Source organism: Gymnoscopelus microlampas (assembly GCF_963454915.1).
Source record: "Gymnoscopelus microlampas genome assembly, chromosome: 15".
NCBI classification, from domain to species: Eukaryota; Metazoa; Chordata; class Actinopteri; order Myctophiformes; family Myctophidae; genus Gymnoscopelus; species Gymnoscopelus microlampas.
Window position 1 is genome coordinate 29,086,178 of NC_139952.1, and position 11,101 is coordinate 29,097,278.

Sequence of the window (11,101 nt, forward strand, 5' to 3'; positions counted from 1 at the left end):
TCCAATTCCACCGCCTTCTCATAAGGATGGTGGCGATGTTGTCCTGTTTACATTCAAGGTTATTACGATTATGCATGCTCCTCATGGTATCACAACACCACCAAGGCCTTAAAAACAAGGCTCCAAACATCCCAAAACAAACTAGTAAGGCTACTTCTTGGCCATCACAAAACCCATCTAACCTCTGCTCATTTTGCTAGGATTGGATGGCTTAGGGTTGAGGACAGAGTACAGCAACTTGCAATGGGCCTGGTCTTCAAGATACACCACAACATTGGGATCCCCCTGTATTTGTCAAAATACTTCCAAAATGTTGATGAAGTCCATGATCATAACACCAGAGGCAGCTCCACAAATCATGTTCAACCCAGATTTGGCTCAACAAAGGGAATGAACTCGTTCTCATGCTATTCAACAAAAATGTGGAATGCCCTACCAAAAGGAGTAAAGTTGTGTAAAACCCTACTCACTTTCAAAACTGCCCTAAAGATACACCTTCAGGAGGCTGCAATTCGAAAATGGCCCCTGTCTAAGTCTTAACCTATAATTGTTCTTGCGTTAATTAAATCAAAAATGTGAAATCTGAGAAAACCCTGTCTAACGATGATGTCACTGGGAGGCAGGTTTCTGAGGTGTCCACAGCCCTCCTATGAGACACAGACCGACTAGAAAAAAGTGGTACCATTTTATGATGAGCATTAGTGAGGACCAATTATATCAAGATAGGTTAAAATGGGTGAAGTTGTCCGTTAAGCCTCTGTAGTAGAATCCGTCGGCTTGTGATGTCACTGTCTGCCTCCCCAGCGTGGCTGACAACACTGCCTAGGTAGGTGAAATGATGGGTTGTGGATAGGTTTATTCTGTCTACTTGGATTGGTGAGGGGGTTGGGATGTTCAGCATCATCAGCTCTGTTTTCTTCTGGTTTATACTTGCTTTACAAAGGGGTGCAGATGACAGGTTTTCTCCTGAATGGTGTGTGTGAGAGACCAAAGCCACGTCATCTGCAAAGTCGAGATCTTCCAATTGTGAGAAGAGAGTCCATCTGATGCCCCTTGGTTTGCCTTTGTGGTTCTTCTCATCACCCAGTAAGTTAAAGAGTAGTGCAGACATAATACAACCTGGCGTCACCCCTGTTTTAACCGAAGAACTGTGTTGACTGCTTCCAATTTGGAATTTGAAGTTGGTATAGAAACTCTTGATGATATGGACAATTTGTTTTGGAATCTTGGATGAGCGTAGTATTCTCCATAAGCTGTCTGTGAATACTGTCGAAAGCCTTCTCGAAATCCACAAATTTGATAGGCCTATACAGTTGCCTCTGCTACTCTGTACACTGTACAATTTTACAGGCAAACTGGAATGCAGCAAGGCAGGGATTTAATTTAATTGAACTGCTATATTTGCTATAAATAAAAACTCAATACCCATTGACACAAGTTCACAGAAACCTTTTTTTTATATCATAGTCTCTATTGGAAATCTCTGACATGCATTCCTTCAACACCCCATGGGGTGGCAGCATTGTATTAACATGTGGCCTTCGTAACAGCATGCTTTATTATCACATCTCCCATCTAAAATAAACTCAATATGATAGATTCAGCCGGAAATTCCAGACCCATCAACCGGGGCCATTAGTGCTTTGGAATAAGAGAAAAGATGTCTTCATTAGTAATTTTTATCATGGATGTATTGGTAATTACCCACCCATTGACCTCTCAGCTCCACATTTACTGATCTCTGACAGATAGTGCTAATAATATTCACCCAGGTTCACTGGGTCTTGCTGGCGTTTGTGAGTTTAGGGTGTGATAATAATAATAAAGAGCAGAGAGAGGCCTCGCTAGCCCCATATTGTGCACAACGCCACAGGGACAGGAAGTGCAGCTAAATGTTGATAGATTGAAGAATTTAGATTTTATGACCTCAGAAATGGCAGGCTGATTCTGTTGGTGTTTAGAAAGCATGGAGATGATGCACTGCTCATAAACACACATATACAAGCGCAAGCACACACACACACACACACACACACACACACACACACACACACACACACACACACACACACACACACACACACACACACACACACACACACACACACACACACACACACACACACACACACACACACACACACACACACACACACACACACAGGTTGCCAGCTGTACAACAGGCATAACTCCAATCAGTTTGAAAGGAGACCAACAATGAGAGAGAGAGAGAGACACAGAGAGAGAGAGAGAGAGAGAGAGAGAGAGAGAGAGAGAGAGAGAGAGAGAGAGAGAGAGAGAGAGAGAGAGAGAGAGAGAGAGAGAGAGAGAGAGAGAGACACCCCCCGGGGGACTGAAAGAGGACGGAATAATACTCCATCACTTCATACAATCATCAGACGCTACAGTCACTGAAATTCCCTGCAATGTGATCATATACTGTAAGTGGTCGGTGAAGCTAAAGGAAACCATGGCTTGGGTTGATCTACTACTGTAGGCTATATGCAGGAATACTGTTGATTGATGAGCAAATGAGAAAGGAGTTACATAAGAGACCATAAGCCAGAGTATAAGCTGTATTACTGTGACAATAGTGTATTACTGTGTTGGTTGACCAGATGTGCTGCAGGCGAGAGGAGGTTGGGGGTGGGTGTTGAGGGGCTAGGGGGATAGGTACAATGTAGGCTATTAGGCCTCCAGTAGTGCTAGCAAACGGCACAAGCTGTGAGAATGAGAGTCTGACAAGAACATAGCAAGGTGATTAAAGAGAGAGAGCGGAGAGAGAGACAAAGAGAGAGAGAGAGGGGGGGGGGGGGGGGGGGGCAGATGGAGCGCAATTTTTTTTTGTTGTTGTCCCAAAAAGATAAATTATGTGCACATTAAAAAACGGCATGTTCATTTAGACATTCCGGACTTAACTGTGTGGTAGTGTAATGTGCTATTGAACTTCTGCACATTATAAAAGTGCCCTTTGAGGGGGAAAAGGTGGTTGAAGGACATTTGGCAAACACAGGGACATGCTGCAATTCCACAATGACAAACCAATCAGTTTCCCAAGATATTGTGCCCTTTATCACCCAATGATTTTCTACACTTTTTTTTTCTTTAGTAAATTTACATTGCTATTCAAAGTCTATAATAAAGAAATATAGGCCTAAACTATTTTTCCCTGTCCCTTTCCGTTTTCATCTGCATTAAGAAAATGCCAATGTAAATGCCACGCTGGCACTGTGATTGCATGACTAATTAGCTTGAACTTCTCATCAGACACTTGTAATGTGCTACATCTGTCTATCACTGCTGTCTTGAGAATGTGTGTGTGTGTGTGTGTGTGTGTGTGTGTGTGTGTGTGTGTGTGTGTGTGTGTGTGTGTGTGTGTGTGTGTGTGTGTGTGTGTGTGTGTGTGTGTGTGTGTGTGTGTGTGTGTGCGCGCGTGCGCGTGTATTGAGCACTGACTGTTCATTCACACAGTATGGACTGCAAATCATCTCACCGCAACTTACACTGCACTTTAACGTCACGTCAAAGTTTACAAGAGTGCGTGAAATTCTTTAGTGCAAGCTACCTGAATAGCTCCTCAGTTTCTTGTGCAAATAAAGGAGATTTTAAATAGCAGAAGATATGCAATAGGCATAATATGTATGGGAATATATCTAGTCCAGTCGTATACATCAAGAGTAACTGATGGCTGGGCTGTGGAAACTGCGTCCCATAGTCTGTTGGTTCAGCATTTGATACTGCAGTATCGCCTGCGTGGCGGTAGCAGTGTGAACAGTTTGTGGCTGGGTGGTAAGTGTCTTTGATGAGCCGCTTAGCCTGGTGTATATGTCTGGCATATACAGTATGTCCTGGGGGAAGGGAAGCTACAGCTCCAACGATGTGCTGGGCCGTCCGCACCACCCTCTGTAGGGCTCTGTGGTCGAGGGCGGTGCGGTTCCCATACCAGGTAGTGATGCAGCTTGTCAGGATGTCTCGATAGTGCTGCTATATAGCAATAGCATGTCTTGAGGATGTGCTACTCTGCTCTCTTCTTTGCGTCTTGCTGTCGACAATCAGCTTCCTTGGTCTTCTTGACGTTGAAGGCGAAGTTGTTCTAATGACACCACCATTGTGTGGGTGGGCTGACATCGTCCCTGTAGGCCGTCCTGGTGTCGTTGATGATCAGGCTCATCACTGTTGTGTCGTCAGCATACTTGATGACGTTGGAGCTGTGCATGGCCACCTGGAGACGGCCCGACACAGGAATTCCAGTAGCCAGCTGCACGTGGTCGGGTGCAGGCCCAGATCTCTGGGCTTGGTGTCAAGCTTGGCAGGAACTGTAATCCACAAACAGCATTTGTACACAACAACTCCCGTGAGAAAGGATGGTGTGAAGAGCCATGGCAACTGCATTGTCAGTAGATCTATTTTGACAGTATGCAAATTACTGGGTCCAGCATGGCAGGCAGCATGGAACAAAGTCCCTCAACAACCTCTCAAAGCATCTATCTGACAACTGAGAGGAGGTCTCCAGTCGTTCAGGCATGTTACCTTGGGGTGCTTGGGGACAGGCATAATGGTGGACATCTTGAAGCCCGTCAGAACAACAGACTCTGAGAGGGAGAGCTTGGCATTACAGAGACACTCTAATAGCTTGGCTGTGGCAGCCGATAGCTGCCTGCAGTTGACAGCAGGTATAAGTATCATGATAAGCGTGTGTGTGTGTGTGTGTGTGTGTGTGTGTGTGTGTGTGTGTGTGTGTGTGTTAAATTATAGTTATGCTACTAATGGTATTCGCAGAAATGTGACACTCATCTCAGAATACATAAAAGTGTTGTGATCACACATAACTCATTGTCTCCTTAAACTTCAATGAAAGGATTATCCGTTCTTTATTCAGTTATATTCTTAATTTATTTTTTAAATAGGTTCACAGCAGCAGCAGTCTATCTAGAGAAACGGGCGCGTTTCGGCCGTCAGAAGAGCTATTATTGAATTGTTTTGTGTAAATCGTATTATTTGGTTGTGGTGTTTGTGGAAACTTTAAGAAATTGTAAAATACAAATACTATTTACAATGCTTATTAATATGCATTGACAATATTATGAATTGTAAGTGAATTGTATTCACCAATGAGAATCAGTACACTATCACATAGCTATATATGTCACTTCCTTTTTGATGTATTCTAGTTTCAAACGCTGAGGAAGGCCGACGTGCCGGAATGTGTCCGTTTCTCTTGATAGACTGCTGCTACTGTGAACCTATTTTAAAAATAAATTAAGAATATAACTGAAGAGAGTGCGGATAATCCTTTCATTGTATGTATCCTCAAGAATCTGCACACAGTTAAACTACAAGAGACTATTCCTCAAGACTCCCCTTGAGTAGAGCACGCCTTCTCCTGACGGTATTATCCGGTAGGAGAGTTGCCTTCATCTCCTTAAACTTCATACACAAAATACCTGTAAATCAGCTGCATTGGTTGCTGTCATTTTTCACAAGACATAGTGTTGGTATATTGCTCTGTGAAGTCCAGTGGTAACAGTGTTCATGAGCGTTCAGCCATTTGGTGTTGGCTTCACATCATCCTACCTCTGCATGGCTTTACAACCGTTACTCATAGCCTGAGGAAGGCAGCGGGCCTGCCGAAACGTTGGCTTGTATTTCATTCTATCTCGTCCGTCAATAAAGTCTGTGGCACTGAAGCTACTTTTATATCCTCCTAGTTCTGCTCCCACAGCCGGCACCTCAAAAGGTTTGGTGTGCGTTGCACTCCACTGAACTATTTACAACCGTTACCAACATTGCCTGAACAGAAACTTTGGCTTGAAAGTGATGTTTAATAGTAGCACCATTCACAGCCTGATGTGACCCCCGAGGCAGCATAAGGGGGCTGCGGTCAGAGGCTGTGGCTTTTTCCTGATACAGCCAGAATGTAAACAAATTATATTTGTGATGTTTTAGACGCTTGCATGCCTCACGAGGCTCAAGCCCGCTTCTGTCAGCGCACCTGCCTTGTTTTCAATGCCTACATTTTTATTGAATCGACATGGTTCACTATTTGGGGAGTCGGGGGGCAGGTCTAAATAGCCAAATAGCTGGGGTACAAAATAGTCACTATAATATAATAATCTGTAATCGTTCGTATTTGTTGCTAGACCAGCCTTATAGTCTATACAGTGTAGCCTACATTGTATATTGCATGCTGCATAAAGTTTCTTGTTCATTTTTGCTTTCTTACATATATAAGAATATCCATTGAAAATCTCTAATTATTATGCCAGTTTAACCCTGATGTCCTTATTTTGGGCATGTCATTACAGTAAAAAAATAAAATAAATACAAATTAAATAAAGCCATTTTTGCAATAGGTGGGCTGCAGCCAGCCAGGGGCTATGGCTATTATGGGGGTCCTTGGCATGGAAAAGTTTTGTAAGCCCTGAGGTAAGTAATACCCACTGTACTTGCTAGTATGTTTAAACTGATGTATACCTCATTATTATAGGCCAGTACTAGAAATATCACAGACACCAGGAGAAGTTACTGGAGAGTTTCTTGTAGAAGATCTGGCCAAACCTGCCAGGAGTTTTCTGCCTCCTACAGTAGTAGCCATGACAACAGATTAAGGCTATTCCTTGGAGAGTGATAAGACCAGAGATGAAGGACTATGTGTGTGTGTGTGTGTGTGTGTGATGTGCGCGCGCGTGCGTTTGTGCATGCACAGGTAATCCATACAACATTTACACCTTCAGAGTGCTTCCATGGCTAGAGAACTGACAGGAAGGAAGGAAGGAAGCAATTATCTAATAAGTAATAATAATAACATTTATTTGTACAAAACCTTTTGAAGTAGGGTTACAAAGCTCTTCACATGGCATTAAATATAAAAACACAATACGGATGCTGGGGTTTAAGTGGCTAAACACCCATCCTCCATTGCAGTCACTGTGCTTACAATATAGTATATGACCCATATGAGTTCGGGTCCCTGTTTTATTAGTATCAATTGGGAACCTCGCTCAGCTTACCTGACCAGACCTTAAGGTGGACTGACCTTAAAGTGGATCAGCTATTCTCATTTAGTGACAATCTCAGCCGCTCCTAAACAGATAGCATAAGTTAGCTGCTGAGTCTACCAAGAACCAAGACAGTCTCCCCGTAACTCGTCCTTTTAGGAGGAACTTTCCTGGAGACATGCATTACTCTATCCATTCCTCCACACGTACCGCATACCACTGTCAATTCGCGGCCAACACGCAACACAGTAGGCCTACAGCTTGACAACACTACATTTGACATTGTGTCCAGAAGGACTGTTGCAATTGCACAGCTTGTGAATGTAACTCAGACTCTAACACACAAAACTACTCATGTCCACGTCCATCCCAGCATAATCACATTAAAACTACCTCCACCAGAACAACCTCCTGGACTCCAACCAGTCGGGGTTCAAAGTGGGTCACTCGACAGAGACTGCCCTCCTGGCAGTGACGGAGTCGCTCCATGCCGCTAGAGCGAACTCTCTCTCCTCCGTCCTGATACTCCTGGACCTGTCTGCAGCGTTCGACACAGTGAACCACCAGATCCTCCTCTCCACCCTCGAGGGGATGGGTGTCTCAGGCTCTGCACTCTCCCTGTTTGCATCCTACCTGACGGGTCGCTCCTACCAGGTGATGCTGAGAGGGTCTGTGTCAGAACCACACAGGCTCACTACTGGGGTTCCCCAAGGCTCGGTTCTGGGTCCTCTTCTTTTCTCTCTCTACACTACATCTCTTGGTGCTGTCATCCACTCCCATGGCTTTTCCTACCACTGCTATGCCGATGACACCCAGCTGATCCTCTCATTCCCCCCCTCTGACACACAAGTGGAGGCACGCATTGCTGCTTGTCTGGCTGACATCTCGGAGTGGATGTCGACAAACCACCTGAAGCTCAACTTGGACAAGACCGAGCTGATGTTCATCCCGGGGAAGGGCTGTCCTCACCGAGACATGGCCATCACCATTGAGAATGCTGTGGTGACGTCAACTCGGACTGCGAAGAATCTGGGTGTGACCCTGGACGATCAACTGTCGTTCTCGGCTAACATCGCATCAGTGACACGGTCCTGCAGATTCCTCCTCTACAACATCAGGAGGATTCGCCCCTTCCTCACGGAGAAAACAGCCCAGGTACTCATCCAGGCTCTTGTCATCTCCCGCCTGGACTACTGCAACTCCCTCCTTGCTGGTGCTCCGGCATCAGCCATCAGACCTCTGGAGCTTGTTCAGAAAGCTGCGGCTCGTCTGGTGTTCAACCGCCCCAAGTTCTCCCACACAACTATCCTTCTCCGTTCTCTGCACTGGCTCCCCGTAGCAGCTCGCATTCAGTTTAAAACCCTGGTGCTAGCCTATAGAGCAGTGAAAGGAACAGCTCCTTCTTACCTCCGGGTTTTGGTCAATGCCCACACCCCTGCCCGACCACTCCGGTCTGCCACCTCGGGGCGACTGACTCCCTCGCCACTCAACGGTCCTTCTGGTCGATCGACACGGTCACGACTTTTTTCTGTTCTGGCCCCACAGTGGTGGAATGAACTTCCCACTGATGTCAGGACAGCAGAGTCACTGCCCATCTTTCGCCGCAGGCTGAAAACCCACCTCTTCAGGAAACACTATCCTTCCTCTTTGCCTGGCCTACTTGTTGTTAACTAGTTGTACGAACTCTTGTTTTATTCTTGTATTGTTTTATTGGATCTTGTTTAGTCGATACACTTATTTGTTTTAGCTCGTGCTCATTTGATTTTGCCATTTTTGTCTCATCTGTTTAAGAAAGTAGGTAGCTGATATATTGCACTTTTACCTTAGCGCTAGGTATACTCTTGGTTGCTTGTTTTTGCAGGAAATGTACTTAAAACTTCTGGTGATTAGTAGTTTTCGTTCCCTACCTATGTTGAATACACTTATTGTAAGTCGCTTTGGATAAAAGCGTCTGCTAAATGACTGTAATGTAATGTAATGTAATTGTAGTACAAAGTACACACAACAGGCATACAGTGCATTATGAAGAAACCTAAATTGCATGTGTGTGCAGTGCACCATAAACAGGAGGCTATAGCCAATCGTGTGCGCGCGTACACACACACACGTGCAAAATAGAGACAGCATGGAGAGGCTGGCAAGGCATTGGCGCAGAGTGTCAGTAGATTTTCAGAGATAGCGGGATGGAAGCATGATGGGCAAACAGCAGGGCAGAAGGGAAGATGGAGGGCTCACAGAGCGATAGTGGGTGGACGGGTGGGTGGCTGGCAGGCACATATTTGGTGATTAGACACTGATCAGAGATTTAGATTTCAAATCCAACCTTAACTCCACATAGAAGTCCAGAAGACCGGTTTATCCCCTGGCTAAGGTCTGAGTCTCTGGATTAGGCTATATCTAATCTTTCCCCAAGCTCACACTACTGGCTAGTGTTTAAGATTTTCCAGGAATTAGCTCATTTTAAATCCCAGGAATTTTCAAACCTTTTCCCCCACTTCCCGGGAATTCCCGTTAAAGGGTAAAAAAAAAAGATACAGAACAAGATGTTCCATTCCATATATATCGGGAGATGATTGGGGTAGGCACCTGTGTGACACTGGCACTGCTGCTGGGGCGTTCTGTGTTTCTGATGTGACGTTACGTTACGGGACTGTTTGCTCATGTTTTGAGCATTCTGTTTGAACTAACAAATCCGGAAAAAACGCAAATACGAGCGCATACAGCAACCTTTAACATCTTCCCGCGGCTATGGACCCTTGTCGGCAACGCGGCAAGTAACTTGCAGCTATTCATAATAGTAAGATTTCCTCAAGACCCTGATGTTAGATTCAGGAGTCCCGAGTTGGTGTTGGCGAGAACGCACTCTCGCATTGCATCGTATGAAACTCATTCTGAGTTTGTAGATGAGTTCGTAGTGCTATTTCCAGTTTAAATCAGGTGTTACCGTTCAGGGTATGTGAGTGAGCTGTCACCGAAAAAGAGTCTGTCTCCTAACCCAATTTACCCCAAATAACAAAGATTAAAAACGGTGTATTCACCACCTGGCAATGTCCGCTGACGGCATCTAACTCAAGTTCATTTGTTCACAAGTGAGTAGCTTCATGTGTTTTGGAGCATTAGGAATTCCATGGCCATGTCTTAAATAATGAATAGAGATTTTTACTCTAATGGTACTGGAACGGTTCTGTTGCCCTCAAATGATCTAAAGTGCTCTGAATTTCATAGGCGCTGCACAACAACGATGGTATATGGACAGCATAATCACTATCAATAAATCATGTTCGTCCTAATGGCTTTAATGTATCACAAGTCTGTTAGTACATGTGTATTTGTATACGCTCTCTTTATCTATCCATCTGTGTGTACAGTATGTGCACGTGCGTCTGTGTGTGTGTGTGTGTGTGTGTGTGTGTGTGTGTGTGTGTGTGTGTGTGTGTGTGTGTGTGTGTGTGTGTGTGTGTGTGTGTCTCAGAGAGAGAATGAGTGTTCACCACATTAGACCGTCTCATTCTTCCCAGTAGTAACCTAACAATTATTGAGAAGACTGACAGAATGGATTTCCTTTGTTAGGAATAGGAGGACACCAAGCTTATCTGTAAGCTATACAGTTAAGCCCTGCCACAGTGGAACCCTGTGCCACACACACACACACACACACACACACACACACACACACACACACACACACACACACACACACACACAGTTATGTTGATACACACGTAAAAGCGCGTGGCTCAGGTGTACCAAGATATATCATTTATTTAAAAGAAAGAAAATGTTCTGCTTTTGTTGCACGCCTGGAGACAAATGAATGAATCACAAACTTGCTGCAGACAAGCTCTCTTCTTGGCACTTGTTAACATCATTTGGCAACACATCAGTAAAGTTTGAGACAGGGACATTAAACGAGGCTGATTTATGGAGAAAAAGTTGGATGCTTCTGCTAAGGACAAGAGAGGACACATTCTGATAGGACTGAGTGAGGAGGACAGGAGAGAGAGAGAGAGAGAGAGAGAGAGAGAGAGAGAGAGAGAGAGAGAGAGAGAGACACACACAGACAGACAGACAGACAGACAGACAGACAGACAAGCCTCGGAAAC